The sequence below is a fragment of the Giraffa tippelskirchi genome, chromosome 3, assembly GCF_054371585.1.
Source record: "Giraffa tippelskirchi isolate mGirTip1 chromosome 3, T2T-mGirTip1v1.2.pri, whole genome shotgun sequence".
Taxonomy (NCBI): domain Eukaryota; kingdom Metazoa; phylum Chordata; class Mammalia; order Artiodactyla; family Giraffidae; genus Giraffa; species Giraffa tippelskirchi.
Genome location: NC_137277.1, coordinates 129,534,117 through 129,552,376, shown reverse-complemented (window position 1 = coordinate 129,552,376; position 18,260 = coordinate 129,534,117). Strand labels below are relative to the sequence as shown.

The window sequence follows — 18,260 nt, the reverse complement described above, 5'->3', positions numbered from 1 at the left end:
CCAGGTTTACTCTCAGATGTCAAGGGTTGCTTTTCTCTTTCTCTATGAATTTAGTATGTGTTGCTACATAGCTGGAGAAGGCAATGGCACCCCACTCCCGTACCCTTGCCTGGTAAATCCCGTGGACGGAGGAGCCTGGTAGGCTGTAGTCCATGGGGTCGCTAAGAGTCGAACAGGACTGAGCAACTTCACTTTCACTTTTCCCTTTCATGCACTGGAGAAGGAGATGGCAACCCACTCCAGTGTTCTTGCCTGGAGAATCCCAGGGACAGGGGAGCCTGGTGGGCTGCCGTCTATGGGGTCACACAGAGTTGGACACAACTGAAGTGACTTAGCAGCAGCAGCAGCAGCTACATAGCAGTATTACACAAATACAGTGGCCTAAAATAACATAGCTTATTATCTTATGGTTTCTGTGTGTGGCACAGTGTAGCAGGGTCCTTTGTTTCAGACTCTTACAAAGTTAGTGAAGGTGCTGACCTGGGCAGTAGTCTCATCTGAGGCTTGACTGGGGAAGGACCCACTTCCAAGTTCACATGGTTATTGGCAGCATTCAGTCCCTTGACACCTGTGGGCTGAGGTCAGCAGTTCTGGCTGTCAGCTAGAAGCTACCCTCAGTTCTTTGCCAGGTGTGCCTCTCCAACATCACCACTTGTTTCAGCAAGCGAAGCACCTGCTCACAGGACTGACGTTACAGTTTAATGTGACATATTGATGTGCATGCAGTCACATTCATCCCACCACATTTGCAGAGACTGTGGGGCTCTGTCGGAGTTGTCCACCATGGTATGTTTGTTTTTCTCTTCAATCTTATTGCTGTAAATTGGACTGAAATAAGGCAGTTCATCTAAAAATCCATGCCCCTACCTTCAGGGCCTCAGTAATGAAATGCTTGAAAGTAAAGACTGAATTGAAGAATGCTCAGGAGGAAAGCCTTTTGGTGGCACTTGAAAGAAACCCGAATTGGGTTGAGATCAGGATGAATTTTTGCTTAGTGAATAAAAGGAACAATAATTTTTGGAGGATGAAAGTGTGAAAATGATTTTGTGCCTGAGAAATGAATCAAACAGCCCGCTTGGTGCAAGTCACTGGAGGGTCAGCAGGCACTGAAAAATAAAAATGAAGTAAAAAACATGTGCAGGCTTCTCTTTCACTGGTAAAGTTCAACAGTTCTTACAACAGTAAAGTGTGGTACCTAATCCATGTGTTTCAAAGCAAGTCCCTGAGATCTGTAACTCAATTTAATATGGTTCCTGTAAAGCAGCAGGGCAGCAGAATGCAAAGAAGGTTCCCTGTACATAATTCATGAGTGTTGGCAGAGTCCGACCAGGGAGCTCCATCTCTCTTTGTTTCCAGAAGATGCACCGTTCCCAGACTGCGCTTGCTGAGGCATCACTGTGCCTTGTGGTACTGCTGTCTAACATGCTCACTGTTACAGGGAAGATGAATCTAGTACTATGATTTGCAGAAAACTAAGGGTTTGGCTGTCCCCAAAGTACTTCCACTCTACTATCCCAGAAGGAAGGGGAAGGAAGCAGAGCCAGGCAAGGGCGGGAAGGAACTCGTACTCAATGCCACATGTTAACCAGCTGTACACCATTTTGACTCATGTGCAACTAAGTCTTTCTTGGTCAGCATCTCCCTGAGACAGGATATGAAAACATTTTGTAGATCGCAGGTCTGTTGGGGAATCAGAAGAATCTACCCTGCTTTTTTTCTGTGCCAGTATCGCTCTCGCAAACATGGTGAACATTCCAAAAACTCGCCGGACTTTCTGTAAGAAGTGTGGGAAGCACCAGCCCCACAAAGTGACACAGTACAAGAAAGGCAAGGATTCTCTGTATGCCCAGGGAAAGCGGCATTATGACAGGAAGCAGAGTGGCTATGGTGGGCAGACTAAGCCGATTTTCCAGAAAAAAGGCTAAAACTACAAAGAAGATTGTACTGAGGCTTGAATGCGTTGAGCTCAACTGCAGATCGAAGAGAATGCTGGCTATTAAAAGATGCAAGCATTTTGAGCTGGGAAGCAATAAGAAGAGAAAGGGCCATGTGATCCAGTTTTGACCTTCATATTTTGTTTTATTATGAAGACAATAAAAATTTGAGACCGTTTACTGCATTTAGTTTCAATTGGTTTTTTTGGAAGGGAAATAAAAGTGCCATCAATTAAAAAAAAAAAAAGAATCTACCCTAAGTGCCATCTCATTGCCAGGTACTTTAAAAACACTTTATTAAATATAGTTGATTTACAATATTATATTACTTTCAGGTATACAGTATAGTGATTCAATATTTTTATAGACTGCTCTCTTTTTAATATTATTACAAAATAATGGCTATAATGTATCCTTGATATACAGTGTATCCTTGTTGCTTATTTTATACATAGTATTAATACTTTGTATCTCTTAATCCCATACCCCTATCTTGTGCCTCCCCCGACCCCTCTCCCCACTGGTAACCACTAGTTTGTTTTCTATGTCTGTGAGTTTGTTTTATTTTGTAGATTCTACATATAAATGATGACATAAAATATTTGTCTCTCTGGCTTTTTTCATTAAGCATAATACTCTCTATGTCCCTCCCTGTTGTTGCAAATGGCAGAATTTTATTTTTTATGGCTGAGTAACATTCCTTGTGTGCATGTGTATATGCACTGACATCATTTTCATTCATCTGTTGGTGGACATTCAGGTTGCTTCCACATCTTGACTGTGTTAAGTAATGCTGCTGTGAACACTGAGGTGCATGTACGTTTTTGAATTAGCATTTATGGTTTTTTGGGATATATACCCACAAGTAGAATTGCTGGATTATATAGTAGTTCTAGTTTTAGGCTTTTGGGGAGCCTCCATACTGTTTTCCATAGGTGCTGCACCAGTTTACATTCCCGTCAGTAGTGTACAAGGGTTCCCATTTCTCTACTTCCTCACTGATAGGTGTTATTTATAGGCTTTTTGATGATAGCCATTCTGACAGACGTGAGGTGATAGCTTTTTATGGTTTTGATTTACATTTCTCTAATAGTGATAGTGAACATTGTTTCATGGGCCTGTTAGCCATCTGTGCATCTTCTTTGGGAAAAATGTCTGTTCAGATCTTCTGCCCATTTTTTAATTGGGTTGTTTTTTAATATTGAGTTGTATGAGCTGTCTATGTATTATGAACACTAATCCCTTATTGATCATATCATTTGTAAATATTTTCTCCCATTCCGACAGTTGTCTTTTCATTTTGTCAGTAGTTTCCTTTGCTGTGCAAAAGGTTTTAAGTGTAATTAGGTCCCATTTGTTTATTTTTACTTGTATTTATTTATTTTGCCTTAGGAGACAGATCCAAAAGAATATTGCTACGATTTATGTTAAAGAGTGTTCTGCCAATGTTCTTTTCTAGGAGTTTTATGGTTTCAGGTCTTACATTTAGGTCTTTAATACATTTTGAGTTTATTTTTGCATGTGGTGTTAAGAAATGTTCTAATCTCATTTTTTTACATGTTCCTATCCAGTTTTCCCAGAACTACTTGTTGAAGGGTCTTTTAAAAGCCATTGTATAGTCTTGCCTCTTTTGTTGTAGATTAATTGATCATAGATGTGTGGATTTATTTCTGGGCTTTCTGTTCTGTTGCATTGATCTTTGTGTCTGTTTTTGTACCAGTGGCATGCTGTTTTAACTTCTGTAGCTTTGTAGCATAATTTGAAGTTGGGGAGCATGATACCTCTAGCTTTGTTCATTTTTCTCAAGATTGTTTTGATAATTTGGGGTATTTTCTGGTTCCATATAAATTTTGGAATTATTCATTCTAGTTCTGTGGAAGTGTCATGGGTATTTTGAAAGGGATTACATTAAATCTGTAGATTGCTTTGGGTAATATGGTCATTTTAATAATATTAATTCTTCCAATCCAAGAGCACAGGATATCTTTCCATTTAAATCTTCAATTTCCATTTTCAGTGTTTTATAGTTTTCAGCATTCAGGTCTTTAACCTCCTTGGTTAAATTTATTCCTTGGTAATTTTTTTGGATGCAGTTTTAAATGGAATTTTTTTTAACTTTGTGATAATTCATTATTAGCATATAGAAATGCAACAGATTTCTGTATATTGATCTTGTATTCTGAAACCTTACAGAATTCACTTACTAGTTTTAATAGTTTTTTGCTGGAGACTTTAGGATTTTCTATGTGTAGTACAATGTCATCTGAAAATAATAACAATTTTACATCTTCCCTTCCAATTTGATGCCCTTTCTTTCTTTCCTTCTCTGTCTTTGTCTCTCTCTCCATCCCTTCCTCTCCCTCCCCCTTTCTTTCTCTCTTTCTTGTCTGATTGCTGTGGTTAGGATTTCAATACAGTGTTAAATAGAAGTAGTAAGAGTGGGCATTCTTGTTTTCTTCCTGATTTTAGGGGAAAGGCTTTCAGCTTTTTCCCATTATGTATGATGTTAGCTGTGGGTTTGTTATAACTGGCCTTTATTGTGTTGATATATATTCCCTTTATACCCACTTTGAGAGTTGTTATCATGAATGAATGTTAAATTTTGTCAAGTGCTTTTTCTGTGTCTATGATCCTGTGATTTTCATCTTTCCTTTTGTTAATGTGGTTTCTAACATTGATTGATTTGCAAATGTTGGATCATCCTTGAAATCTTAGAGTAAATCCCACTTGATCACCATGTATGGTTCTTTGTATATATTGTTGAATTCAGTTTCCTGATGTTTCATTGAGGATTTTTGCATCTACATTCATTAAAGATACTGGCTTGTAATTTTCTTTTTTGATAGTGTCTTTGTCTGGTTTTGATAGCAGAGTAATGATGGTTTAATAGAATGAATTTGTGAGTGATCTATCCTTGAATTTTTTGGAATAATTCAGGAAGGATAGGTATAGGTTCTTTGTATGTTTGGTAGAATTCTCCAGTGAAGCCACCTGGTCCTGACCTTTGTTTACAGAGGTTTTTTTTTTTTTTTTTTAATCTGTGGCATCATTTGTTATTTCTTCTCTTTAATTTCTTATTTTGTTTATTTGAGTCCTCTTTCGTTTTTCTTCCTTATGAGCCTGGCTAAATGTATTCAGTTGAGATTATCTTTAAAGAAAAAAAAGACTGCTTTTAGTTTCATTGATTTTTTCCCCCCATTGTTCTTTTGATCTCTATGTTATTTCCTCTCTGATCTTTATAATTGCCTTCATTCTGCTGACTTTGGACTTTGTTCTTTTTCTGATTCCTTTACATGCTAGGTTGTTTATTTGAGACTTTTTTGTTTCTTGGAGAAGTCCTGTTTTTCTTGTGTCTTGTAAACTTCCCTCTTAGAACTGCTTTTGCTGCAGTAAAAGTTGTATTTCCATTTTCTTTTGTCTGTAGGTATTTTCTGATTTTCCCTTTGAGTTTATCATTAACTCATTGGTTTTTTAGTAGCATGTTGCTTAGTCTTCACATGTTTGTGCTGTTCTTATTGTTCTTTCTATAATTAATTTCTACTTTTATACCATTGTGGTATAAATGGGGAAAAAAAATGCTTGTACAATTTCTGTCCTCTTAAGGTAATGGAGACTTACCTGTGGCCTAGCATGTGATCTGTCTTGGAGAGCGTTACATGTATGCTTGAAAAGAATGTGTATTCTGCTGCTTTGGGATGGAGTGTCTTGTTACATCCAATTGGTTGATTATATCATTTAAGACCACTGTTACCTTATTGATTTTTCTCTCTGGGTGATCTGTCCATTGATGTAAGTGGGGTGCCAAAGTCTACTACTATTGTATTATTGTTAGTTTCTTCATTTGTGTCTGTTAATATTTGCCTCATATATTTAGGTGCTTCTATATTGGATGTGTATCTGTTAACATATATCCTCTTCTTGTATTGATCCCATTATCATTATACAGTGCCCTTCTTCATCTTTTGTCAGAGACTTTGTTTCAAAGTCTATTTTGTCTGGTATGAGCATGGTTACACCTACTTTTTTGTCATTTCTGTTTGCATGAAATGTCTTTTTCTCCCCTCACGTTTATAGTCTGTATATGTCTCCAGCTGTGAAGTGAGTCTCTTGTAAACAGTATATAGATGAGTCTTGTTTTTTGGGTTTTTTTTAATCCGGTCATCTACCCTATGTCTTTTGATTGGTACCTTTAGTCCATGGATGCGTGCATGCATGCTAAGTCACTTTAGTCATGTCCAACTCTGTGTGACCCTGTGGATTGTTGCCTGCCAGGCTCCTCTGTCCACCGGATTCTCCAGGCAAGAATACTGGAGTGGGTTGCCAGTTCCTCCTCCTGGGATTCTTCCCAACCCAGGGATCGAACCAGTGTCTCATATGTCTCCTGCATTGGGAGGTGGGTTCTTTGCCATTAGTACCACCTCAGAAGCCCCAGTCCATGGATATTCAAAGTAATTATTGATAGGTATGTATTTATACATATCTATTTTATACATACATAGCTATTTTATAACTTGTTTTCCTGTTGTCTTTATAGTTCTTCTCTGTTCACTTCTTCTTTTTTATTTCTTCCTTTGTTGTTCTTTAGTGGTATGCTTGTGTTTCCTTCTAGGTTTTGTGTATCTATTGCAAGCTTTTGATTTGTGGTTACCGTGGGGTTCATATACCTTGGCTTCTAACTGTATCTACTTGTCTATAAAGAAATCTGAGCACTGAAGAATTGATGCTTTTGAATGGTGGTGTTGGGGAAGACTCTTGAGAGTCTCTTGGACAGCAAGGAGATCCAACTAGTCCATCCTAAAGGAGATCAGTCCTGGATGTTCATTGGAAGGACTGATGTTGAAGCTGAAACTCCAATACTTTGGCCACCTGATGCGAAGAGCTGACTCATTTGAAAAGACCCTGATGCTGGGAAAGATTGAGGGCAGGACGAGAAGGGGACGACAGAGGATGAGATGGTTGGATGGCATCACCGACTCAATGGACATAGGTTTGGGTAGACTCGGGCAGTTGGTGATGGACAGGGAGGCCTGGCGTGCTGCAGTTCACAGGGTTGCAGAGTTGGACACGACTAAGCGACTGAACTGAACTTAACTTGTTTTAAACTTACAGGCATATAAGTTCAGACGCATTCTAAAGAATGTACATTTTTTTACTCCCCTCCCCAACATTTTGTGGTTTTGATGTCACATTTTACATCTTCAGGTCTATCCCTTCACTATTGATTGTAGTCATAGTTGCTTTTACAGTTTTTTGTCTTTTAACCTTCATCCTAGCTTATTTAAGTGAATGATCCTCAGCCCTCACTATGTATTTGCCTTTCCTAGTGGAATTTTTCCTTTTCTATGGATTCTTACTTTTTGTTATAGCCTTTGTTTCCATCTAGAGAAGGCGCTTTAACATTTTAGGATAGGTTTGGTATTGATGAACTCTTCGTTTTTGCTTGTCTGATAAGTTCTTTATCTCTCTTTCAGCTTCAGTTCTAAATTATAAACTTGCTGGGTAGCATATCCTAGGTTGTAGGATTTTCTCTTTCAGCATTTTGAGTATATAATACCACTCCCTCTATCCTGCAAAGTTTCTGCAGAAAAATCAGTAGATAGCCTTATGGAGGTTCCCTTGTATATGACTCTGTTTTTCTCTTGCTGCCTTTAAAACTTTCTCTTTAGCTTTAACTGTTGCAATTTTAATTATGCTATGTCTTGGCTGGGTCTGATTGAGTTCATCTTGTTTGGGACCCTCTGTGCTTCCTGTACCTTGATATCTTTCCTTCTTCAGGTTTGGGAATGTTTAGCTATAATTTCATCAGTATATTTTTAGCTCCCTTTTCTCTCTCTTCTACTGAGGCCCCTATAATGTGAATGTTGGTAACCCCTGATGTTATCTCAGAGATCTTTTAAACTGCTCTCATTTTTTCATATTTGATTTTTTCTTTTTGCTGTTCTAACTGGGTGATTTCCATAATTCTATCTTACAGATCACTTCTGTGTTCTTCCTTATCATTTAGTCTGCTTTCATTCTTTCTGGTGTGTTTTTCATTTGTTATCATATTTTTCATTTCTGACTCATTCTCTTTATATTTTCTAGTTCCTGGTTAAAATTTTCACTGTATTCATCTATTCTTTTCCATAATTCAGTCAGCATTTTTATTACTAATGCTTTGAATTCTTTATCTGGTAATTTGTTTACTTGTATTTATTTTTTTCCCAGGGATTTCTTTTGCTCTTTCAATTGAGACCAGCTCCTCTGCCTTCTCGTTTTACTTAAGTTTCTCTTCTTCTATGAATTTACATAAAACAGTTACCTATTGCAGTCGTGAAGGGTGTCTTTATGTGTGTGTCCCTGTACAGACTGCATGTGCCTACTGCCTTTGGTGGGAGAGCTGGATTTGACATCAGAGCAAGTCACGTCTTTCCTCAGAGGTGTGCTAGCAGCTCTCACCTTGGCAGAGGGTGGGGCTGTAGATAGAGGGGCTTGAGTTGGAGCCAGTTGTAAGCTAAAGCTTCCTGTCTTCTCAGTGCCCATTACTGTTGTGTCAGGAACAGGGACAGATCCCCAGTTGCTGAAACAGAAGCCCTAAGGGCTGACTCAAAGCTAACTGTTCCCTTTAAGTGTGTTTTCCCCTTTCTTGGCTCTGAAACCCATGCCTCAGACAGGGGAGCAGTGCTGGAACAAGAGGAGCCTCTGTGGGCTCTCAGCTCAAGATAGGTTGCAGGCTGTGGTGGGCCAGCCATAGACAGAGGCCAGCGCTGCCTCCCGAGTGCCACCTGTGCGAGCACCACCAGTGGCTGCTCCCACCCTACTCACACAGCCTTGGGTCCAAGTCTTCTGTTGTCCCTCATGGCCAGTCACTGCCCCCAGCCTCTGCCTCCCCTGCCATGTCATAGAGCCATGTCACAGGACAGATGGGGACCCGCATGGGCTCTCAGTCTTGATCAGAGTGCGGGCTGTGGGGCCTGGGTTCTGTCAGGGATTGGGGCTGCTTCTGACATGCTGCCTGAGTGAGTGCCAGCAGTGCCTGGGCTCTCACCTCAGTCGTGACAACCCTCAGCCCCTTATGGAGCTGTGATATGAAATGAGTGAGGCTGGGGCGTATGCCAGGGCGGTTGTAGGAAACCGGGCTGCCACTGGAGCAGTCCTCAGTCCACCCTCCACCCTGCCCTGAGAGCAAGCGGATGTGCTTCTCACAAGCACAGCCTAGGCTTCCCATGGCCCTCCTGTTAGTCCCACTGGCCCTCCAGTCAGCTCAGGGGGCTCGTCTTCCCTGTGCTGGACCCCAGACCATGGGGAACCCAACATGAGCTTGAAGTGCTCACTCCCTGGGGTGGAGCTCCACTTGCGTGATGTCCCTTTTCCTCTACATTCCCTTCTAGGAGACCTGACCTGATCACTTTTCTTTCCTTCCTACCTGATTTGCTGTTGTTGTTCAGTCACTAAGTTGTATCCAACTCTTTTGTGACCTCATGGACTGTATAACCTGCCAGGCTCCTCTGTCCATGGGATTCTCTAGGAGAATCCTGGAGAATTACTGGAGTAGGTTGCCATTTCCTTCTCCAGAGGATTTTCCTGACCTAAGGATCAAACCTGCATCTTCTGCATCGGCAGGCAGATTCTTTACCCCTGAGCCACCAAGGAACCCCTCCTACCTGATTACATGTGGATTTTTCTTATAGACCTTGATTATATAGGAGTCTTTCTTCCACTTCCCAGTTAGTTTTCAGTAAGAACTGTTCCATATATAAGTATATTTTTGACAATTCATGGAGGAGGTAAATTCCATGTCTTCCTGCTCCACTATCTTTATCAATTTCCATTCCAGGTACTTTTTATACTATTTTCCTATTTAATTTTCAAAAGAGCATGTTGCCTCTTTGCTTATAACCCTCTGCCTCCTTCTGTCATTATACTTACAGTATGCAATTGAAGTTAACCTGCTTATGTGTACATTGTTGTGGTTGTTTAAGAGTCATGTCTCACTCTCTGCGACCCCATGGCCTGCAGCACGCCAGGTTCCTCTGTCCTCCCCTATCTCCTGGAGTTTGCTCGAACTCATGTCCATTGAGTCAGTGATACTGTCCAGTCATCTCATCCTCTATCACCCCCTTCTCCTCCTCTCTAGTGGCTCAGATGGTAAAGAATCTGCCTGCAATGCAGGAGACCAACGTCGATCCCTGGGTCAGGAATATCCCCTGGAGAAGAGAATGACAACCCACTCCAGTATGCTTGCTTGGGAAATCCCATGGACAGAGGAGCCTACTGGGCTAATGTCTGAGTTACTAACACTTTCACTTTTACCTATGTAGATTGGACTGCATTTTACCGTTCTCTATAATCTTGGAGCCTCACCAAGCGCCTGGCAGTGTTGGTGCTTAGTACATAAGCATGTGACTTGTATCTATTTAGGAAATGGAACTAAGATCAGTGGAAATTTGTACACTACCATGTAGCTAATCGGAGAAGGCAATGGCACCCCACTCCAGTACTCTTGCCTGGAAAATCCCATGGATGGAGGAGCCTGGTAGGCTACAGTCCATGGGGTCGCTAAGAGTCAGACATGACTGAGCGACTTCACTTTCACTTTTCCCTTTCATGCACTGGAGAAGGAAATGGCAACCCACTCCAGCATTCTTGCCTGGAGAATCCTAGGGACGGCGAAGCCTGGTGGGCTGCCGTCCATGGGATCGCACAGAGTCGGACACGACTGAAGCGACTTAGCAGCAGCAGCAGCAGCAGCATGTAGCTAATAATAAGTCCCAGGATTGCATACATGCCTGTCTGACTTTGAAACCAATCTCTGTGGCAGGGTAGTGTCCTCAGCGGGCAGCGTGACAGCCTCCTTGGCCATCCTTAGTGTCTGCCTCCCAGGCTTTTTTCAGTGACAAAGCCTCTTTAGACTCTCCCAATGTCTAACCACCCACCTTGGGCTGAGTGGAGTAAAGAGCCCAGGTCGTGTTGGAAACTAACCACAGAAACAAAAAGGAAAATGACACAGCCCAAGCACTCACACACAGTTGCACTTAAGCTACTGAAAACTGTGGAGTTTTCTATTTGTAGTATGTGAGTGGTTTTTCATAGCACTGGAAAATGCCACATTGAAATGTTCTCATCCAGCTCTCCAAAGTGTAATATCCTAGCCAGAAGACTGTCAACATCTCAATCTTATTTTAAGATGAGGCATTTTGGGTCATCAGGAGACTAATTTTTAGAAGGAATTCTTTTTCTCAGGTTTTGAAAATTTTTCCTGTCCAGCAATTAAGAAATTCTGACACAAATTACTTATGACCTTTTGATTCTGAGAGCAGTTCTCTGGCAGTTTATCAGAAGCCTGTATTCTGTCTTGAAATTTTATTTTGCAAGAGCATTTAGGGCATCTCATTAGGTGATTAGGACCTGGGTGTAACCACAGAGAGGTAATGGCCATGGTCTGGTCAGGGGTGCACATATAAAAACCCAACGGAAGGAAAGTCTCCACTAGAGAAAGCAGACAGCCACGTTGGTAGATGTGGTCTGCATTAGAGTAGGTTTTGTGCCCCCTCAACCATGGTCATGTTCGCTCTACATAATGCAGCTAGCCGAGAAAATTGCCTCAAGTTCTGTCACTCATTCACCTCAAGAGTAGCCTTCTAGGAGCCTTTTGGTTGCAAGTGATAGAAACTCTGCCCAGAATGGTGGTATAAGCAAAAAACAACCTTTTTCAGCTCTCATAACAGGAGATGGGGGTGTCCATGAAGGCAGGGGTCCCAGGGACTCACCTGCCTTGTCATCTCGCTTGGCCCTTGAAAACTTGCTTCACTTGCCTCTCTGTCTGTCACCTGGGGGACCTCTCCACAGACTGTTTCAGTCTCCAGCATCCTCCCGCATCTGTGCGTAAAGTCCTAAGAAAGGGTTCTCCTTTGTTGGTTACAGGCTTCCCTTGTGGCTCAGCTGGTAAAGAATCCGCCTGCAGTGCAGGAGACCTGAGTTCGATCTCTGGGTTGGGAAGATCCCTTGGAGAAGGGAAAGGCTCCCCACTCCAGTATTCTGGCCTGGAGAATTCCATGGACTGTATAGTCCATGGGGTCACAAAGAGTCGGACACAACTGGGTGACTTTCACTTTCACTTGTTGGTTACAGGTCAGGTCACATATCCCTCCTCAGCCAGTTGCTCTGGCCAGGAGGTGGGCTTGTTGATCGGCAGCCCCTCTGGAACAAGAGTGAGTAGGAGACAGTGATTCTCCAAAGGTAGGGGGTCGCTGTTACTAAACCAGAGGGTGCTGGGCATCCGTGGTGGCTGTACTGCCATGAGCTTGTGTTCATAGAAGGTCTTAGGGGTTCTGTCTGACTACACTGGATGGCACTGACCCATAAGAATCAATGGCTAATGTGTCATCGGCTCTCTTCATGCTCTTATTTCTCTGCTCTGGTGTTGTATTTCCAATTAGTGTCACAAAGTCTTTTTAAAATAAAGAAAATTGCTATAATTTATAGGTATTTTAAGTCTTCAGCATGATTTCTTTTCTGCCGGACAGCTGACAGAATTAACCCCTTAGATGGGATGATCTTTTTCTTCAGCAAACATCTACTGAGCCGTACTACGTCCCAGGCAGTGTCAGGTGTAAGGACAGGGATAGGGTTATAAATTCTCACTGAGGCATGGTGCTCCCCCGAGGAGCTCCTGGGTAGGAGTCAGTCAGCCTGTAAAAAGAAGAATTACAGAATAATGTAATTCATATGTTTTCACATGGGTGCCATTTGCTACTTGATTGGTGTTGCCACTCAGAATATCAGTATCTGCCCAAAGAGAAGTGACAGTTTGGTATTTTTGATATTGAACTTTTCTCCTATTAATAGGCAGAATGGATGACTTTAAAATTATACCCAACTGAGGTGAAATGGAAAATAATTGTTCAAGAGGGCTGGGGACTGGGTGAAGATACCAGTCCCCAGGACCTTGCCTGAGTCAGAAGGTCATGGGATGCTATGCAACCAGGAAACCCTGAGTCTTCTAGAGAATCTGTCCTGAGCTGGAGCCAGTGTGATTTCTGATGAGCTTAGGTGTGACTGTTTCTAATCTCATCACCTATCCCCACCAAAAAAAAAACAAAACATTTTTCTAGCAACATTGGCATGCAGGGTACAGGAGAGGAGCTGCCCTCTTGGGGCCCTGACTACTGCGACACAGATAGAAAAACCCAGGTTGGGATCAGGGTGATGAGGGCTGGGGAGTGATTTTTTTAAACCCCTTCCTCCTAGACTCCATTTCTTCATGTAAGGTCACAAGTATTAGGTCATATTCTAAATCTGTAAACTTCTGGAAGGCGAAGATTTCATCTTCCATCTCTGTGTTTCTGTTGCTTAACACATCATGTGTGTATGCTGTGCTCAGTCATATCCAACTCTTTGTGACTCCGTAAACCATAGCCTACCAGGCTCCTCTGTCCATGGAATTTTCCAGCCAAGAATACTGGAGTAGGTTGCCATTTCCTTCTCTAGGGGATGTTCCTAACCCAGGGATCAAGCCCACATCTCCTGCCTTACAGGCTGATTCTTTACCACTGTTCCACTTGGCAGATCATAACACTCAGCAGAAGCCTCTTCCGGTCGTCCATCAGCCTCTGTCGAGATTCACCCATAGCCATTATGGGTAATTCCCTCCTATGGATCCTCTGATGTGTGGATCAGCTCCTGTTGTCTTCTTCGTAGCACAGCTCACGAGGCACTATTTCATTTGTCTCTGCCTCTTTCCCAGGACTAGAATGAATACTGTCAACCAGAGCTGGGAGCGTTGTATATCACCTTTGCCATAATGGGGTTTTCATAAACATTTGTTGGAGAAAAGAAAAAAGGAAGGAAGGAAGAAAGAACCAGAAGAGCGTGCAAAACTCTCTCTTTCTCTGAAACAGTGAAGGCTTGGGGAGAAGGTGGCGGGTACAACACCTTTATTTATGAATGAGCAGGTGTTACCTGACTAGACTGTGAGAGTCCAGAGATAAGGTTTGTGTCTTTTTCCACATTCCCAATGCCTAACACTTTGTCCCACATGTAATAAGATCTGAGTAAACGTTAGTTGATGAAACAAAGGAAAGTGGTGAGAGAGATTTAAACCAGTCCGAATTTAAAGATGAAGAAATTTCCCAGGTGGCTCAGTGGTTAAACACTCTACCTGCCAATGCAGAAGATCCCTGGGTTGGGAAGATCTCCTGGAGAAGGAAAAGGTAAACCACTCCAGTATTCTTGCCTGGGAAATCCCATGGACAGGTTACAGTCCATGGGGTTGCAAAAGAGTCAGACACAACTTAGCAACTAAACAACGATCAAAAAACCCTGTAAATCTGGAGAAAATGATGCTAGTAATATGTTTGTGTCTCAGAACTGCTCCATAATTTCCTAAATTCTGACTAAGTTATGCAATATGCAAAAACTAACAATGCAGAGAATGGTATTGTGGTATTAGCTAATGAATTGGCCTGGTGGGATTGTCCCAAGCCACACAGCATAGCTTATACCCTTTCAAGTTCTTTAGCAATTTGGATGAAGATATAGGAATTAGCTTTATCTGATTTAAATGTCATTTAAAGCTAGACGAGAAAAGGTGGCTAATACATTAGAGAGTAGAATCAACATTCAAAAATATCTTAGATTGAAATTTTAAGCCCAAACAATTAAGTTTATTTTTTAAAAAAAAGTAAGCATGAACTCTTTTATTTCAGAAAAATAAGTTATGCCAATTCAGGATTTGATGAGCATGCCATCTGACCTGACATTAGCTTGTGTGGGTAAAAGTGGGATGTTTTGGGTTTTGTTCATGCCTCTGCTCACTTTGGGGCCCAGACTTGTGCTTCAAAAACTCAGCAAGGCTGCATGAATGTGGGTCTTTGAAATTCATGGGATTTCATTAGTGGGATTCAGGAATATTGAAAAGCACATTTATGTATGCTGTTTCATTAATGGGAATAGAGTGTAGATAAGGGAAAGTGGTGGTCCCATCCCTGTCTGCCATGCTCAGATTCCATCAGGATTGCTTGAAAAGAATTATGAGCTAGGGTATGTCCAGGGGAGAGCAGCCAAGATGGTGAAAGGAACTGACATCTTGTAAAGCTTGGAATGCTTCTGTATTAGAAAACTTGAACTGTAATATGAGAGTGATTACACTTTATCTCTGTGGCTTCAGGAAGAAATGAACATGTGTGTTTGAGTTTGCATGTCTATTTCTGCTCTTCATTTCTGCTGACTTTTGCTCATGAAATTGTGTGTGCTTTTGATTTTTCACTGTGAGTTCATTCTGCTTGGAGATTTCTCTGTGGAGACCTGGAATTGGAGCTCTGTTCTTCCAGAGAGGATTTTCTTTTGCTCTTACGTGCACCTGGGCATACCCAGCTCAGGCCCATTGTGCATGTATCTAGGTTTTTGGTATCATTCAGGTAGTTTGTGTGATTAGATTATAGAACTGCACAAGGGCAAATCGGTTCTTACGGAATCTCATTGCAGACTTTTTTCCTTCCTACATCTGTGCCAAGGATTATACAAAGCAGTTGTTGAATTCTAAAAATCAAAGCTTGAGATCAATTGGTTTTAGCAAATACTCTCAAGAAAAAGGGCTTCCCTGGTGGCTCAGACGGTAAAGCATCTGCCTGCAATGTGGGAGACCTGGTTTCAATCCCTGGGTCAGGAAGATCCTCTAGAGAAGGAAATGGCAACTCACTCCAGTACTCTTGCCTGGAAAATTCCATGGACGGAGGAGCTTGGTAGGCTACAGTCCATGGGGTTGCAAAGAGTTGGACGTGACTGAGCAACTTCACTCATACACTCAAGAAGAAAGCCAGCCTTCATGGGTACACCTACCTCCTGGATTCTCACTTTCACTTTTTGGTTTTCTAGGATTTCTTACATCCTTTCTAGCTCATAGATGTTTTTAAGATTAAAAAATAAATATTTTATATTGCCTGTTTACTTGTTTTCAGTGGGAGGGTTCATCAGGGTCCAACAACTAAAATTGGTCTGCTCAGTATGGAGAATTTCTGGCATCCTCTTGATATAGGGATCCCTTATTTTTTTAGGGATCCTTTATTATTGACAGCTTAGTGGCCATATTTTAATGGGGGGACATAGGAGAGATTCCTCTTTTAGGAAGGTTTGGTTCAGTTCAGTTCAGTCGCTCAGTCGTGTCCTACTCTTTGCGACCCCATGCACTGCAGCACACCAGGCCTCCCTGTCCATCGCCAACTCCCAGAGTTTACTTAGGAAGGTAGATGTGTAGGTATAACCCTTTGGGTCTCTTCCATTATGAAAGTATATAGTTTTAGCTAAAGTAATCATTTTTTGTTTCTCTTAGGAATTTTCTATGTTGAACTGGACTAATATTATTGAGTGACATTTATATCTGGTTCCCTTTAGAATAGAAGCTGCAAACATCTGTCAGTTATTAGAAAACATTGAATCTTCACTAGATGCCATCTTAATCCACCCTGTCATTTTGAAAGCACGTTCTTAATCTGAAATTGTTGAACAAAATTAGATTGGCATTTTAGCCCTTGCTCTAATGTAAACACAAATGGAATATTTATAGATGGTTGGCATTCTTTGAGAGACATTGGACTTTAAGTAGAAATCAGTTAAGTTACTCCAAGGACTTAATTTTTTTCTGTCAAGGATTTACTATAAAGCCCCTTCTATTCTTCATCTGTCCAATGTAGTCTCATCCTTTAAGATCCAACTTGATCAGTTCCAGTTTTCTTCTGAGAAGACTCAGTGAACAGAATGTCAGACGAGCCATACTGTTTCTGCCTTCATTGGTCTAGTTCTTTTGGCTTTGAGGAGGGTGTTTGAAAGAAATGAAAATTCTCAGTTGCTTAACAGAGAAAGTGTGATTGAAATAGAGAACAATCAGCTTTCTGTTGACTAGAGTAAGAACTCTCTTCAGTTCAGCTCTAGAATAAATGATTTTTTTCTGTTATAAAACTAACTTCCCATTAAACAAAGCAGTTTGCATAGCACCATCTCTAGACTTAGGCAAATGGAGGAATTCGAAAATTTATATGTACTGTGAGCTTGTTCATGTGCATATTGTTCATTTTAACTGCACTGGAGAAATGTCAGATGTGGAAGTGGCACTTAATATCCTGACATTAATGTACATGAATGCTTTGCAGATGCAAATTTAAGGGACTGCACAGAGCAATCAGAATTGCTACGTAGCAACAAGAGAAAGGATTTTGAAAGTCCATGTTTGCTTGGAACATGTACTGTTGTAACAGAGTTGTTTAACAGTAAGTTTGTATGGAGACTTGAGCATCCTTTCTGTGAACTACAAATATTTTCTCTCTGGTTGGTTTGAAGCAGTTGTCTAGTAAAAGTGGAATCAGAAAACTATCCCCTGTTGGTGTTACGGATGGGCCCACTGCACTGGTAGAGCTGTGTTAGTGAGGCTGTCCCAGTCGGTGAGTTAGCTAGGCCCCTTAAAGTAACAGTGCTCAAAATTTTTAGTTTCAGGAGCCTGTACGAACACTTAAAAATTTCTGCATGTTCATTCACTCAGTCGTGTCTGACTCTTTGTGGCCCAATGGACTGTGACCCACCAGGCTTCTCTGTCCATGGGATTTTCCAGGCAAGAATACTGGAGTGGGTTGCCATTTCCTACTCCAAGGCATCTTTCCAACCCAGGGATCAAACCTGCATCTCCTGAGTCTCCTCCATTAGTAGGCAGATGCTTTCCCACTGAGCCACCTGGGAAGCTAAAAATTACTGAGGAGGTCCTAAAAGCTTACATATTAATTCACTTGCAAATAATAATGATAAATGTTTTACACATTAGCATCAGAGCAGTGATACCATCACATGTCATATAGCAGCTGGAAAATTTCAAAGTATGGTCATGAGAGAATGAGAGAAAAAAAATCGTATCTTAGTATCATTGTAAAAAGGATTTTGACCTCAAAGAACTCTGAAAGGATCTTAAAGAACCATGTGACTAAAAATTTAAAGTGAGAGAGAGCAGGAGAGCCAGTGAGCCTGGAAGTCCTCTTTCCAGATAGCAGGATAGCTACTGATTTTCCTGTAAGAAAGTTTCTTGAAAGTGTCAAAGGCACAGTTTCTAACAAGGCTGTGTTTGTTGCCAGGTACACTGATAAGAGGGTGTGAAAGCTAGGTGGAAAATGCTGTTGGGACCTTGGCCATAAAAGCAGTTTACCAGCAGGAAAGCATGCTGAGAGTTGGAGACATCATCCAGCTCATGCCAGAGATACAGAATAGCACTGAATGTGTACATCCCTAACCCCTCACCCCTGCAGACTGGAGAAAGCCTTGCTGGGAGGTGACTGAGATGGGGATACCCTGCAGCCCACTTGCTCATAG

General features: G+C 41.5%; 1 protein-coding gene and 1 pseudogene across 4 annotated transcripts in view; both read left to right on the top strand.

Annotated features, from left to right (window-relative positions):
* CCDC93 (CCC complex scaffolding subunit CCDC93) overlaps positions 1–18,260 on the top strand; it is a 101,565-nt gene that overhangs the window by 45,504 nt on the left and 37,801 nt on the right. The gene's annotated exons all lie outside the window — the stretch shown is intronic.
* Positions 1,743–2,112, top strand: LOC145540758 (large ribosomal subunit protein eL42-like; annotated as a pseudogene).